The following is a 16,681-nucleotide window of genomic DNA, read 5'->3' as shown; positions in this document are numbered from 1 at the left end:
TAAAGTTGTGATTGTAGCGAAATAATAATGCTAATATTTTGGTTTATTAATGAGAAAGTGAAGAGATCTAGTTCTACTATCTAGTTGCATTTAAATAAACCACGTTATACAAATTGTCACTAAATGCATCAGGAGAAAATGGCTAATGTATGGTTTTCAGATTGGTGTTTACTTTCATATGAACCAGAGAGATTTCAGCAGACATGTTTAATTTGCATATGAATGAATGGAAAACGTAATCTTGTTTTGCTTGGCTGGGACTGATCATCATTGCAAAGCCTATCACTAGGCTGATGGTCCTTCCATTTGACAGTTTGTGTTTGTATTTCATCCATCTGTGCTCATCTTGTGTAATACTCCAGTAATTAAATAGTGGTATGAAGCAGATTCCATGCTTTGCCAACTGATTGTAGGTGTAGTCTTTTTGAGCATGTACACTGCCATTTGTTTGGCATGCTGTATCAGTTCCCTCTTTTGATCCAAGTATAGCGAGGCACAGAGAAAGGCCAAGTCATTTTGTCTTTCTAATCCACCATTGTGTTAATGGTTTTCCTAAACTATGAGCATATGGTCTCCTGCATGGTCTGTCTCCTGTATGAGGAGGGTTCTGCATTGTTTACTAGTATTGGGCCAGTGGTCTTGTTACAGGGTTCCCTGCTTCAGTTGTTAGCGTTTTACTAAACTGCAGGCCATGTGAGGTGAGGTGCATGCTGGGTGAGTGCCTTTTCCAGATCATTCACCGTGAATCTGAATGACCTCATTTGGAGGCTCCATGCAGTGCGTCAAATATGGAATTACACCACTGGTGGTTGTCACTCGAGGTTGTGTGCCAAGCTGCTTTCAGCATTCTGTTTGTTTTGAATTGTCTGCGGAATAATACATATTCACTCCCACCAGTCCACTAAATACAGAAATATGTTAATTTGGGCAGAGAGAGAAATGCTTACTTCCCCTCGAATGGAATGTTCTGATGAAAGTAGTGGTCAGAGAAGAATGTTGAGTCACTTGATGCTTGACTTGATGAATTGGAGGCAGTATACACTGAGTGAGATGGGGCACTTGGGATACATTTGCAACTGAGTGTTAAACTGTGGGTTAGCAGCTTTAAATGGGATTAATGATTAGCAGGGTTTTAAACTTGGATGAAGACCTACTTTCAAACAGATGAGCTAGGTTATTGAGTCTATTTCTCCCTAGCATCCCGTCTTTGTCATGCCCTGTTAACAATCTTACATTTGACATTGATATTTTTTCACAGGTGCTGTAATCTGCCGTTCTATCAACATTACAGTATCCTGCTAGAAACTGAATAACAAACATGCAGAGCAGAAGCAGGAAGCAAGTTGCATCTCTGTCATTGTTGACTTTGTGTACACCAATTGTGGGGGAAGTTCAGACAGACAGAACACACCAGATGTCTTAAAGGTACAATAGGTCATTTCAGACATCTAATGGTCAAGAGAGGAAAGGCAGCAACAAACACCCTCAAACCACAACACTGTTTATCCCTCCCCCTTCTCTGAGTGTGCTGACGTTCGATGTTTAAATTAGTTGGTTGTCACTTAGTAGGCTATACACAGTGAACATAAAACTATGTTTATGCAGTGTTTGGTATGAAAAACAAACACTGTTATAGTTTTAAAAGTATATAGTGTTAAATAAAAGTCCTTTTATGTAAGCAGTGTTGTTGAGCATGTGATTTGCTCACTAAAATAAGAAAGAAGCCATATGCAATTGCTTCTGCTAATGTGTGTACCAATGTGAATTTGGAGTGAAGGCCTCGATTCAAACATTTGTGCTTTGACTTGCAATTAAATGCAAGTACTGCTTTTTTATGTTTTGAGTTCATTTTGGAGAATGGGAACTGAAACTGCTGAATTGTCAAGAATAAAAGCTAAAAGCATTTAATTATCAGTCACGTTGAAGTATAAATGTAGACTGAATGCCGACCACAGTCAAGTGAGATTTCTAAATTGATTGAATCTCAGCAAGCTGACTAGCCCACATAGCTGATTTAGTTTTTTGTTGCCAGCTCCTTTGTTGCACATTCACACCAGAGTACAGTAATGTACTAAAGGTAAGTGGGTGAAAAATGTTGTAAAAAAGAGTAGCAAACAGCTCTAGCTGTTCACAAGACAGCAATACAACAAACTTTAAACAACAAAGACCTACATGGCAGAGTTGCCTGCAAGAACGACCTCAACACAATTTAATGTGCTTTAGACTGACGAAACCACCACCAAAAAAAAGTATGTTTTGTGAAAAAAAGGTAAAGCCTTTGTAGAGACTGTGAAGCATGGAGGTGGATCCATTATGCCTTGGGGTTGTGTGGCAGCTGGGGGCACAGGAAATATTCTGTGAGTGGAAGGAAGAATGGATTCCACCGAATACAAAGTAATTCTAGAGGGTAATGTTCAAAGGTCAGTCCAGACATTGAAGTTGAAGAGAGTTTGGGTATACCAGCAAGACAATGATCCAAAGCATACCTCGAAATCAACCATGAAGTACTTACAGGAAAGACGGATGAAGGTATTGGAATGACCACCGCAGTCCCCAGACTTGAATATTATTGAAAATATGATATGCCATGGGACATGCCATGCATGCAAGGAAGAATGGGGCAAAATTCCAAAAAACAGAATTGAAAGACCCTTAGCTGGCTACAGGAAGCGTTTACAAAGTGTTATAGTTGCCCGCATGACTGTTATATCACACTTGCCTTCACTTGGTTGAAGTCGGCCTAGCACTTGATACGAGTCCTGATAATTATTGTAATCATAATAGCCTAATAATACAAATATAGGCATACTACTACCATAATCCTACCTCAACCTCTCAACCTATCAGTCTCTCCTGGCAGCATTCTCTTCTGCTGTCACTGCTGCCAAGGTAAATTATTATCAAACACAAATTCTAACCCTCAGCAACTGTTCTCTATTTTTTCCTCTTTCCTCAGCTTGCCTCCTCCTCTTGCCTTCCTCCTTTGCTACTTATGACTGCGCAGTTTCCTTCAATGAGAAGATTGCAGAAATCTACAGCTCCTTCGCCACCAATGCCCCCCTCTTTGTGCCCCCCCATGCCCGCCCCCTCTTTCTCCACTTTCTCTCCCCTTATACACTATACGATGTTTCCCAACTCCTGCTCTCCCATGACCCTACTACCTGTGCCCTTGACCCTATCCCTTCTTCTCTCCACGCAATTACACCTCTTCCTTGTCTTCTGGCTGTTCCCATCATCCATCAAGAGGGCCCAGATCACCCCGCTACTGAAAAAGCGCACCCTGGACCCCTCCACCATCCAGAACTACCGCCCAGTATCTCTTCTTCCTTTTTTATCGAAAACAATTAAACAAGCTGCTTCTAACCAACTCTCTTTCTTTTCCAAGAACAACCTGCTAGACCCCAGTCTGGCTTCAGACCTGACCACTTGAGACTGCACTCCTCTTTGTCAGTGAACCACTTCATGCCACACAAGCAGCCTCCCTCTCCTCTGTCTTGATTCCTCTAGACCTCTCTGCTGCCTTTGACACTGTGGGTCACTCCTTCCTCCCCATCAGCAATGGGGATCTGTGGCACATTTCTGAACTGGATTGAGTCCAACCTGGTTGCTCCTTCCAGGTTGCCTGGGCTGGTACAGTGTCGACACCTCGGCTCCTTGCCACAGGAGTTACCCAGGGCTCAGTCCATGGCCCACTTATTTTCTCCCTTTACACTAGATCCCTTCACCCTATTATTATTGCTCTTTGTTTGTCCTACCATTGCTATGCTGATGACACCCAACTTTGTCTCCTTTGTCACCATCTGAGACCCAGGTTTCAGCCCGCATCTCTACTTGCCTGAGTGACATCCAGAGTTGGATGGACAACTACCAACCTAAAGCTCAACCCAGGTGAGACTGAAATGATCTTCATTCCTGCTTTAACCTCTTCCCTTCTTTGCCTAGGGGTTACCCCAGTGACACCCTGTGCAAGGAACCTCGGATTGGTGATGGACAACAGACTGTCCCTCTCCGAGAACATCGCGGCGGTGACCCGGTCATGCAGATTCTTCCTATACAAAATCTGTCCCTTTCTCACCCCCTACTTGACCTTGCTCCTGGTCCAAGCGATGGTGGTTTTATCCCAGCTGGACTACTGCAACTTTCTCTTGTGTGGCCTTCCAGTATCTGCCATCAGACACCTCCAACTCATCGTTCATTCCTTTTGGTCATTCATTCACCGGCTGAGTATGGCTCCATGGCTTGCTGACATAGGTACGTATGGTTGTTCCTTCGCGGTTGTAAGCCTATCGACCTTCACACAATGCTGGCTTGATAGGTAGCCATTGGACACTGTAAGTCACTAAAATCACTGGCTAAGGAGGCGAAGGGGGAGCGGGGCGGGAAGATCTCCAGGGCTTGGGGAGAAAGCCAAACAAACGAATTTTTCATGGAGAAGACACGGCTCAGTTTGTTCATTTGAAATATTTATTCAAAACTCATTGCTAGTTGATTGGTACTCTAGCAGGTATTATTCAACACACATCTGTGTGTAACAAAGCAGGCAATAATCATGTTTATACATGGGATTAATTAACGTTCATTTGAACTAATTTTAGAAGATGAAAATGGCAATGTCAGTTAACGAGTATTTACTGTCAACATCACTAATATTAGCAACAGAAAGCTAGCTAACGTTAACACCATTAAGTGACTTCGATAATTCACTGATTTCAGAGTGCTCTATGACGTTGAGATGAGACTGCTCTGAAATCAGTGCATTTAGTCTTAGAAGGAACAAGGTTTAATTGTTGCGTAATTCTAAAATCTAATCGCACAGGTGTGACCGTAAGCTTCAGGGACCAGTCTAGTGCTGTAACACTTGTGTGACCTTACGTATCAAAGGGTTAACTACACTAGATATGCCAGTATGCCACCAATGTTTTTGAGGAAATTAGAAAGGGAATTTTCCTACTTTTATTATTTATTGTCCAGTCTCTTGGTAGCTTTAACATTGGGCTTTTGACAGGGGATGATGATGATGATGATGCATCGGTAATGTTAGCTATGCTAGCTAGCTAGCATGTTTATTTTTTATCTCTGACTAACCTGGTAACCTGGTGAAAACATTTTGTAAATTTAGCTCCTGCAAGGGCCTTTCTTCTTTTCTCTCTCCCTCTCTGCCCCACCCTTCCTCTTTTTTCCACCGTCCATCTTCAAACGGCGGTTATGCTTGATAGTTTGCATTATCAAACTATCGCAACGCAACTAGAAACACTGGCCTGCCCTGCTTCTAAGTTCAGTGGCCTGGAAAAAAATATATATATATATCTGTGGCCTGTGGGCCCATTTAGCAGGCCAAGTGCTCTTGATGGCCAGTTGTCCTGGTTGTCCGAGGAGGAGTTACAAACAAAAGCAACAACAACAAAAAAAAGTTAGCCAAGGCAATGCCAACCATTTTTATTTAGAACATTACTCCTAATTGCCTAAATGGAACATATCCTGCGATGGAAAAAAAAGTGGGTCAGCTGAACAGAAGTGATTTATTTGGTTAATCCATCAGACACTACCATCCTTTAGATAGAGGGTGAGTGCAAAGTCATTAAGGAGAAAGAGCTAATCTCTGAAGAACGGTCCACCCCAGCAGGGTGCAGTCAGAGACTTAAATAATCTCCTCATTGCCTAGGATCTTAATAAGCTCTCAATGTTACAAAATGGCCTTAATGGGCCAGACAGCCATGCAGCCTTCCGTTAAATTCAGGGTTTTCACACAATGCCAGAAGAGGTGAAGCCTGTTGTGCTTGGTTGATTGCAACCCAGCGAACACAAAAACCATCTCACAATATTGCTGCCATGTCATGGCAATGTTATATCATTCACAAAATATTCCAGTATCATTGTCAGAACATTTTCTGTCTAAAAAAATACTATGAGAACTATGATGGATTGGTGCACTTTCAAGATACTTGTATAAGGTATACATTGAATCTGTTGAAACTCACAATGACAAACTAAAGCATAACCACAAACCACTTAACCACATGTCAAGGCACTGTTCCTGGACCTGACCGGTGGTTTATCCTCTTAAGTCACTATTGTAGTCTATCTATGGGCCCCATGGTCTGGTGTCAAACTCAGACTGTGCCAGTACCCATTATCTGGGAACACAGCAGGGCGATGCACAATTGGCCGTAATATCACCCAGGGATGGGGAAGATTTAGTCAGCTCAGAAGATGCCACCTTATCATGCACCAGCGCTCTCCACTGCTCGATCGAGTACCTGCAAGTTTGACCAACATATGAAGCATCTTCCTCTGATTGTTGTTATGTCGGCTGCAAAGGGAAAAATGGTCCCTTTGCTCAAGATGTTTTTCTTTGGGATTTGTCTGGGACCTCTGCCAAGTCTCACAATTAGGCCATGTGCTGTGGAGTTCCTGCCCATCTGGTGGGCTTGTTGTACGTGGGACATTCTCCATTGTGCACCCACCCCTGCCGGTCCCCCACACTCCACTGGACTCGACGCTCTGCATGGGGCCAGTGGACCAGAAAGAGCCTTAAAGCCCCACCACATGAGGCCTCTTAGCCTTTGTTCACAGGCCCTGGCATGGAGGAAGGGGAGCAATTAAGATGGGTGCTCCATTCTATTATTCTAATGAATCCTTGATGTTAGCAATATTGTAATGTAATAAAAAGGAAAAACAGCTGTTTGTCAGAATTGTTTGGTCTCTCCTCTGTTACCCAATCGTCTCTTTTTTACCAGGCTTCTCTGTTGTGGAATGAGTTTAGGACCCATACAAAAACTTAAATTGTAGGACCAGCATTCCATTTCCATGGAAAATAGGCTGGGAAAAGGTCATGTTTTCCATTGACACTGCTAATGAGATGGGGATTGTTATTTGCCTTTTCCTGTTTATGTTGATAGAGATTTAGCACACGTGGCACTGTTACAGCATAAACCGAAAATAGTACATTTAAGTACACCTCTGAATATATCCCTAGAGAGATGCAGATGGCTTTATTCAGATTTTCATATGTCAAATCCTCCATGAGCCTAGTTCCTCATACAGGGTGTGTATATAGCAAATTGCCATCTACATTGGTTCAGAATAGCCGTGATGAAAGAATGATGGTCAGTGACATGATCCCCTGTGGAGAACAGTAGTCTCTTTAGACAGTGAACAGTGTGATTATAGCCAAGCAAAGTAAGTAACTTTGACCAAAAGTCATCTACCAAATTACTATGTTGCAAATCAAAGGAAAACAGGAAAGGAGAACATAATGAGACAAAAGGCTACTGAGGTTTTGCAGGACCAAGTCACTTGAACTTGGCTCGGACAAATTCACGGGCCTAATTCTATTCACTCCATTCCAATTGGCACGGGGTAGTTCCATCCAGCAGCCAATGGAGTCAAACATGACAGAGCTGGATATCCGTGCTAACCTTCCCATAAGGCAAAAGACCTGGCAGTACCTGCACATATTTTCTTATTCCCACGGCCCCGTGCTGCACTTAGCTGTGAATGGACGGCTTGACTCGACTCCCAGGCGTGCTGTGGTTCTTGAAGGGTCCCTCTGTTGCCTAAGCCACTGCAGCTGTTTGCTGTCTGGTGAACCCTTTGGATTAGATCGGTCTGCAGCAGCCCCTCTTGGGTACACCTTGCACCTGCTACAGCCCCAAGGCTTTTGGTTGAGGTGGAAAAAGCAGCGTTTGCGGCCTCGATGGACTAACTGCTAGAAAGTGCTGTGGATCCTCAGGGGGACCTGGCTGGTTGAAATGGGGGTAGGCTGTAATTGGGCCTGACTGACAAATTGGAAGCAGGTGGGCGGAAGCACAAAAAGTAGCTGGATCTTGCAAGTTGTCGCTTAAACATTTCAAATGAAGGGTTTCATCAGAAAGAGAATGGTGGAATGAGCCCCCCCCCCCCCCCCCCCCAAAAAAACATTTTTGCTTTGAGTAACTGTGAAAATCATCCAGGCGTTCAAAAGCCCGACCCTCTTTCTGTGTCCTGGCTGACAGCTGCGAACACCGCTGCCCCAGAGTCACATGCCTCACTGAACGACTCCAGGGAGGAGGGAGCTACAGTGAGGAACTGCTCCTCTCAGCAGAGCATTTATAAAAGTGTGCCCCCAGGGGTGGATTTTTCTCTGACAGGAAAATACATTGCAGTAAATATTAAAGGGAGAAGAGTATTCTGGACTGCAGGCGAGGGACCTCTGGTGGTGAATGAAGATAAGCTGGCTTGCAGTTCAATGTCAACATGGACCTTTCAATGTAAAAGGGGCAGGCTGTAGCATAATGGTTAAGGTACATCACTGGGACCCATAGCCACGAGAAGACTTGCACAGCTGTTTGGCCATTGAGAACTTGCCAGTTCACTAGCCAGGGCCTTTTTCATGTACATTTTTATGGACAGCCTTTTTGTTTAAAGTTAAAAAGAAAGCCTTTGTTGTAGATGTACGTGCAGTAGGGAGCTGTATCAGAAGCAGAAGGTCCTTGTCTGTGCGTGTTCCCCTCCCTTCCCAGGAAATTGAGGCACAACTTGAGGAAGGGGGCAGTTTTTCAAATGGTTACCTCTCATGTGGAGTCCCTTCCTTTTCAGATTGTTTATGATTGTTTATGTTTTTGTTGTTGATTTTTGTGGTTGTCAGGAGGGATTTTGTCATTGATTCTGTTATTAAAATTGGCACCGCTTAAAACTGAACCTCTGCACATCTGGTCATGCCAGAAAAAGCAAGCAAATGCTTTCAGAGCATTTATTTACATTTTGTACTTTATTTTCATTTTTTTCCCCAAATACAGAAAGCCTAATTTGTCTCATCACTGCAACATGATGTCGTTTTGGGGAAATTAAGACAAAAATGCTCATCTGGAGTCCAAAGTGAGATCAGTGTAGCCAGGTCTGGGAGAAAGCAGAGCTCTTTTCACTCTGTAGTCCACTAGCTGAGCAGCACAGCCATTTTGTCAAGCACATTTGGAGTAGACCAACCATAGAGCCACAAACCCATGGTGAGATATGAATGCCCTGCCAACTAAAACCCTATCTCCCTGGGTGAAGTTAAGGCCAGATGTGTATTGTCCCAAATGGTAGTTATAAAGTATTTCATGGTCATTTGCTTTTCTTGAATATGTCTTAAATATGAAATGGCGGAACATGAAGTTTATTGCGCTGTATTCTAAAAACAGGTTTGTGTACAAGATGTGTTTGCACATCCAGAGAAAACAGTCTGTAATGGCTAAACAAGAAATCATATATTTTCCTTTTATGATGTTTGGCTACTTAAAAATAAAGATGTTTGGCTACTTATTAATAAAGAATGCTAGTGAATTCATGAATTAATTTCAGGGGTATGCAAGTATGTAGTTAAGAAACTTGATGATTATTGTGAAATATGTGGTTTATTGCAGCTGTTTTAAATAACATAGTAAGTGCTCTTAGTACAGTTTTCCTGGCGCATATCATAAATATGATTGCTTCAGGACAAGAACTGATTCATGCAAAATTGGATTAGCAGTGATGGATGTGGAATCTTGAACACCAATAGAGCTGCCCTTTGCCATGTGCAGTGGGTCATAATTAAGCCAAAATTTACTTCAGGCTTGTTGTAAAGGCAGTATGTGGGAACTATTTTCTTCCTAAAGGAACATTATAGTAAGCGGCCAGCTTAGAGGAACCACCAAGCCATTAGGAAGATGGTATCTCACTGTCGGGCCTTGCCCTTGAAAATAGGATCTAAATGGATATATGGCTTAACCTCTACCCTGTGCTCATAAAGGGCTCTTGCAAAGTGAAACAAGGAGAAAGGGCTCTCGAGAGGTGAGAGACAACGGGTCTGGTGAACTCCTCATGCCATGAGTGTGCCTGGCAGTAAGCTGTTGTGGCCGGCGCGACCAGTCCTATAGGCTGCTGCTGTGCCGCTGTTGGGTCTGCAGAGGATCGCACTTCCACCCTTCCAGAGTCTATTCAGGACTAGAAAGAAACCCACCCACTCCAATCCATAAAGACTATAGTTGCACTGTAGTATCTTTATGGTAGAATGATGATTGATTAGATTATTTTAGCCAATGAATATTCTGACTCCTCTGCTCAAGAAAAAATTACCTGGCGAATGATTAATTGGAGATGATCTGTTATGGTTCCTTTGAAAGTCATTTCCTTTGACTGGTTTGCCCTACTCATTATACAATGTGTTTTTATCTTCTGACATTTGGTTAGAATTTATGGGCTGCTTTATGGGACTTTTTATCTTGTCCCCTTGACACCTTTCCATGATTAGAAGAGCAGAGGTTGAAAAATGAGCACAGTCATATTTCATGAAGAAGCATTTTGCTTTTATTTTATTCTATATATCTTTGGCTGCATTACTGTTCAAGGGCTTTTGGTGATGCATTGTTTCTTATGGATGGATTATGCATTATTGGGCCAATTCATTTGTAAAATGAGGCTACAGCAACCGCTGGGATGTCATTAACTGCCGCTACCCTCCTGTGGGCAGCTTCTCTCTCATTTGGATGAGTCAAGTAATGTGCAAGGGCTTGTTGCTAAAGGCATATTTTGGACAGTCCTACCTCACATAATACTACAATATTACATTATCCAATGCTTAGCAGGATTTCATTTTTAATTATTGCCATAAGAATGCCTTAGATGGCACAAGTCATTTTGGATATTAAAGCATAGAGATGATATAGTCATGTTAACCAAGTTTGACTTGAAAAACATAAGTGCTTATAAATCATAGTAATAGAATAATATAAACTCATAAAACATCATGGGGAGGCCCTCAGCTCTGAGATTGTATGATCGATGTGACATCATCATCTGGGCTATTTCACAATGTACCCTGAAGCTGGAGTCTCTTTCTTCCCAGGTCCTAGGTGCTGGGTGACGTCTTGACAATTTCAGTCTCTCTCTCAGAAAATGTGATGCATACAATTGTGATTGTGTGCATTGACCTCTATTCTTGGACAGGAAATGGGGAGGGGGAGAGGAGGAGACAGGGCAGAGACACACTGATTCTGCATCAAATTACTTGGAAAATTTGAGAGGACACGCATACGCACACACATGCATGGAAAACTGTCGAAGGGCAGATCCATTCTGGTGATTGAATTCAACAGTACTCTGGAAAGTCTACAGGCCAGGTCATTAGCGAACAGATGTTCCAGCGACAGGCCTCATGCCGCCAGGTCACGTACCTGCTGTATATTGCTTCCTTAGGGGGGAGGAGGGAGGGAGAGAGCCCCCTCGCTGCTCTTTTCTCTTGACTTGACTTATAAATCCAGGACTGTGCTCATAGACAAATGGCAACTACTGACAATTCTCCTTATTTGTCCCTCCCCACTCTCTGTTTCTCTGTTTTTGGCTCACTCGGCGGGGGAATCTTCGGCGTGGATGACGCGCTACTGCCTTCCCCAGTGTGCCATTTCCCTTGCATTCCTCCCTGCAGAAAAAGCAGAGCGCGCGGCCCTTTATCGCCTGCCTGGGTCGTGCGGGGTTTCCTGTGCTTATGAGCCGTGGAGCTGGGGTAGGGAGCGGCGAGGGGGTCGTAGAAGGTAACCGGATCTTGGGCCGACTGTCCGCGGAGAGGCGGGAAAGCGGTCCGGCCATCATTTTTTGCTGCTGGAAGTTCAGGGGTCCTGTTTCCCAAAATCCCCAGGTCAGGACCCCACTGCGTCAGCTTTAGCAAGCCCATGGTCAGAAATAAAGGGTCCTTCATTGGAATCTGCTTGTCGGGTCTAAACTTCAAAGTTCCCTGTCTGTAATGCAGTGGGCATTATTTGTAATGTTTTTCGCACCATTCTCTGCTCTAGGGACTGTTGTGCATGAAAATCACAAGAGATGAGCAGTTTCTGAGATCATCAAACCACCCTGTCTGGCACCAACAATCATTCCATGGTCAGTCACTTCAATCACATTTCTTCACCGTTCTGACATTTGGTCTGAAAAACTGCTGAACCTCTTGACCATATCTGCATGCTTTTATGCATTTACCTGCTGCCACATGATTAGCTGATTAAATATTTGCATTAACAAGCTTAGGTCTACAAGTCTACCTAATAAATTGCCCACTAATTGTATATCTTCTGGTGTGCTAAAGAGAGGGTTCTCAGGTGCCTCTTTTGATCATTCCCAGGTTTGTGTGCTTACTGTATGTATAAACACAAACGGTTCTGCTTATATACACAGTGAAACTGACTGACTTATAGTGTTTGTGCTGTTATGTACCGCATGCTATTGTTATGATGCCAGTGTTTTCCTCAGCCTCACCAGCCTCACCCAAGCCATAGCGAACAGAGGAGCATCAGAGGAGCCTTGCCTGGCCCATATGGCTCAAAATTGCTCACATCCATTCCATCACTTTCCTGAAGAATGATTAAAATTGCAGACGCTGTGGAAAATAATTGTTTTGAAAACATCCCTATGTCCACTGCTGCCAAAGCTGGCGGGGGCTCAAGGCTTTGCAATGTTGCTAGATTTCTGAAAGTATGTCCTTCAACTCCACATCCTGTTCTCCCATTTCAGGGGGTGTAGGGCGGAACAGTACAGACAAACGTTGACGTCACATTGCAAAGGCCATTGAAAGCTGGACTGAGCGTTGCATCCTCACACATTTGACAGTATTCCAGCAATCTATCATTGTCCTGAGACGAGAAGCATCTTTAATGGCTGATGCTGTGCTCTCAGAAACCCGTGCTGCACATCAACCCGTTTGCTTTGATTTTGACTGGTGTAGATGTCATTAAAGAGGAATCCCTGATTATCTTAACAGAGCTCATTTCCTGTGATCTTGGCAAGATACTTTCATTCTTGTTCTGACAAAATAAAGAAGCCTGATCTACGTAGATCTCTGCGTAAACCATAAACAGTGTGCCGTATTAATGTACTGCATACATTTCCTTTGATGGAGGGACTGCTAAAAATAAAAAGTACACCTCTGTTTCCCACTCATAATATCTGTAAGAAAAAGTTGTTTAAATCAGGGGTGTTTCATCTGAAAAGGGCCAGAGTGGGTGCAGATTCTCATTTTAGCGAAACAATAAGACAACTAATTCTGCTTTTCAAGGACTGCAGACCATTGATTTGTCAATTAGTAACCTGCACCCACACCGGTACTTCGATAGATAAGATTTGACACATCTGTCAAGAGTTATATCAGACATGCTTTTCACAAGCTGTTTTAGAAGTTGAAAATGTAAAATACTTTAGCAGATGCATAGTTGAACATTAACCTGTAGAGAATCTATCTGTTGCACTGTTTTCAATGAAGAGAAGAGACCACTGAAACAAATTGAGAAAGCTGACCAAACTCGGTGTGTTTTTTATATGTCCTCCTCATCAACAGTGACATCTGGTGGTAACTAAGCAGCACAGAAGGAGGAAAGTACTGAATGACCAATATCAATCTAGAACAGGGGCATCCAATGTTATCCGAAAAAGGCCAGTGTGGGTGCAATACCAGAAGAGGAATGTGATATATATATATATATATATATATATATATATATATATCCAAAGCGCTGTACAATTAATGCTTCTCATTCACCCATTCATACACACACTCACACACCAACCGAGATTGGTTGCCATGCAAGGCGCCGACCAGCTCGTCAGAAGCATTTAGGGGTTAGGTGTCACAGCCCGGGCGGGGGATCAAACTGGCAACCCTACGACTGCCAGACGACTGCTCTTATTGCCTGAGCCATGTCGCCAAGAAATGCACTACTGCAGGGATGTTTCTGTTTCTGGATTTCAGACCAACGCCTGCAGTTAATTATTTAATTGGCACAATCATGTACATGATCCATCATTTTTAGCCACATACTGTGATATAAACAGTAGCTGATGCATATTACACTCTTGTGAATTTATGATGATGCAGAGATTCCCCATCAAGGACAGGGGTGTATGAATGGGTTCAAATTCCTGATTTTGTATTTTCTCATCAGAAGTTGGACTCTTCGGAACACTGTCAAATAATGGGGGCAGCCTGTAGTGTAGTGGTTAAGGTGCATGACTGAGACCCACAAGGACGGTGGTTCGATCCCCAGTGTAGCCACAATAAGATCCGCACAGCCATTGGGCGCTTGAGCAAGGCCCTTAACCCTGCCTTGCTCCAGGGGAGGATTGTCTCCTGCTTAGTCTAATCAACTGTACGTTGCTCTGGATAAGAGCGTCTGCCAAATGCCATTAATATAATGTAATGCTAGGATAACATGGATCATCAGATTTTATGCAAAATTGTGGAGACAGCTCAAGACAGCTCAAGTGTGTGTTGCCATTAAAGCTGGGGGACATACCAAATACCAAAAATTCTGAAATTTGTTTTTTCACATATTCAACTTTTTACTCAAATTGTTATGCTGATAATAAATGAATAAATTACAAGTTATATTAAAGTAGAAAGGAATGCAAAATAGAAACATTTTCATGAGTGGTCTCAGACTTTTGGACTAATACCTCAGCCTAGGTCTGTGTCTACTTAACCAGTATGCGTGGTCCTCGGATTGCCCTGCCTCCCACCTGCCAGACCAACAATATATATACAGTGCTGTGCAACAGTGTTGCCTGCCTGGTGCCTGAAGATCAGAAGGTCTGGGCTTGGCTTGCACATGGCCTGGAGAACTCCTGGGAAAACCAGGGTGCTTTTGGAAGTGCTTGGCTAGTCAATTCCAAGTCATAGCCTATTCAGATAAAGTTTTTATGGGTAGGTTAATCAGAAGCAGAATCAGAATCAGAAAAACTTTATTGTCTGACATGACAGAAAATCATCTCCAGCATGGCTCATCAATCAGAGACAAAAAAACAGACAAACTGACACAAAACAGCATTCCTGCAACAAGTGGAAAGTGACTAGTGCAATCAATCAAATCAATAAATAAAACAATGGCCATCTAAAAGAGGGTGGGTGAGGGGGGGTTGTTATTGATTGTTTAAGATTCTGATGGCAGTGGAAATAAATGAGTTTCGGTAAATGTTTTTCCTGATGGAGGGAACTTTGTAACGGCGGCCTGATGGTAATAGCTGGAAAGACTTATGCAGGGGATGTCTGAAATCTGATGTGATGTGGTTAGCTTTCCTTTCTATTGCTTGTGTGTGGAGTACAGATAGTTGAGTTTGATTTACGCCAATTATTTTACTTGCTTGATTAATGACCCAGGAGAGCTTTGATTTGCTCTTAACAGATGTGAAGTTGAACTAGGGATGTCACGGTTAACCGGTTTGACTATTAACCGCGGTGTGAAACGTCACGGTTAATTAATCGTGGAGGCCCCCCCACACCGTGTGTTTGTTGACATTCAAAAAAAGAAAAAAAAAGTAGCTACCGGAGGTAAAGCTGGCCCCATAGACAGGTTAGCGCGACTTGCACGGAGCCAAAACAATGTAACACGCGGCAAACTCAAACTTACAGCTGTTAGTTCTACCAGAGGATGCTTCATGACTGCACGACTATGACAGAAGAACAACAACAACGAGACAGCAACGCTTTATATCCGCCAAAGAAACGTCTTAAGTCTGCTGTATGGGACTATTTTGGCTATCCCAAAGATGCCGAAGGTGTCATTCAAGACTACGGATCACCTTTCTGCAAAACGTGCCGCAAACAAATTGCTGCCAAAGGATCCAACACATCAAATTTACAGCAGCACCTGCGGGACCACCACCCTGCTTTGCACGCTGAAATAAAGGTAAGGCAAAACAACCCAGTGAAAATACGTTCGTGGCGAATAATTAAGTCATTACTTATTAATACGGAAGGAAGTACGGAATACGTTTCGGTTGATACAGCTTCATCAGTAGGCTATTATAATCAATGGCGTAGCCATATGGTTACAGTGAAGCACCCGATTAGGTCCCCCAAATCCCTATTAACTTTACGCAACTTTGTTGAAATTCTTGTCACTTTTAGAGGCGATTTCTCTAAGACTGCAAGGGAAGCTCGGCTATCTCTAAAATGTTAAAAAATAAATGGTCAAATATGTATGGTTGTGTCAACATTTCAATGACTAAATGCATTGAAACTTGTTCATCTCGAAGATGAGTTCATTCAGAATCAGCTAGCTATTTTTGCCTGTTGAAGCTCGGCGTCCATGGGCAGCCACTACATAGAACAGTTTTTTTTCACTGCATCGAAACTAGACGGATAAATACGACGGAGTATTAGGGACAGGACCATGACGAGATTAATGTCGAAATGTCAACATAAATCTCGGAATTTCGAGAATAAAGTTGACATATCATGTCCATTAAATCATATGGAGAGAGCGAGACCTTAATTCAGACTCACTTGGCCGACAACTCATCAAAATGCCTTGTGTTGATGATCTGGTGAAATTGTACTTTGGAATCGGGTTTAGCAACAAGGAAATACTCGCTATTTTAGCCCAAAAACACAATGTGGTTATATGTGTAAGGACATTGAAAAGGTTGTGCCGAAAAAACTTTGTCTGTTCAGAAGGATAAATCAGACCAATTTGGATATGTCAACTTTATTCTGGAAATGTCGAGATTAATGTCGACATGGCGACTTTATTCTGAAAATGTCAAGATTTATCTCGACATGATATTTCATGGTATTTCAACTTTATTCTCGAAATTCCGAGATTTATGTTGACATTTCGACATTAATCTCGTCATGGTAAAAAAAATAAAAATATCATGCGTGTCCCTAATACTCCGTCGTAGATAAATGCTGCGATTATGT

Source organism: Conger conger, chromosome 1, assembly GCF_963514075.1.
Source record: "Conger conger chromosome 1, fConCon1.1, whole genome shotgun sequence".
NCBI lineage: Eukaryota > Metazoa > Chordata > Actinopteri > Anguilliformes > Congridae > Conger > Conger conger.
Note: the sequence above shows the minus strand (reverse complement) of the source record.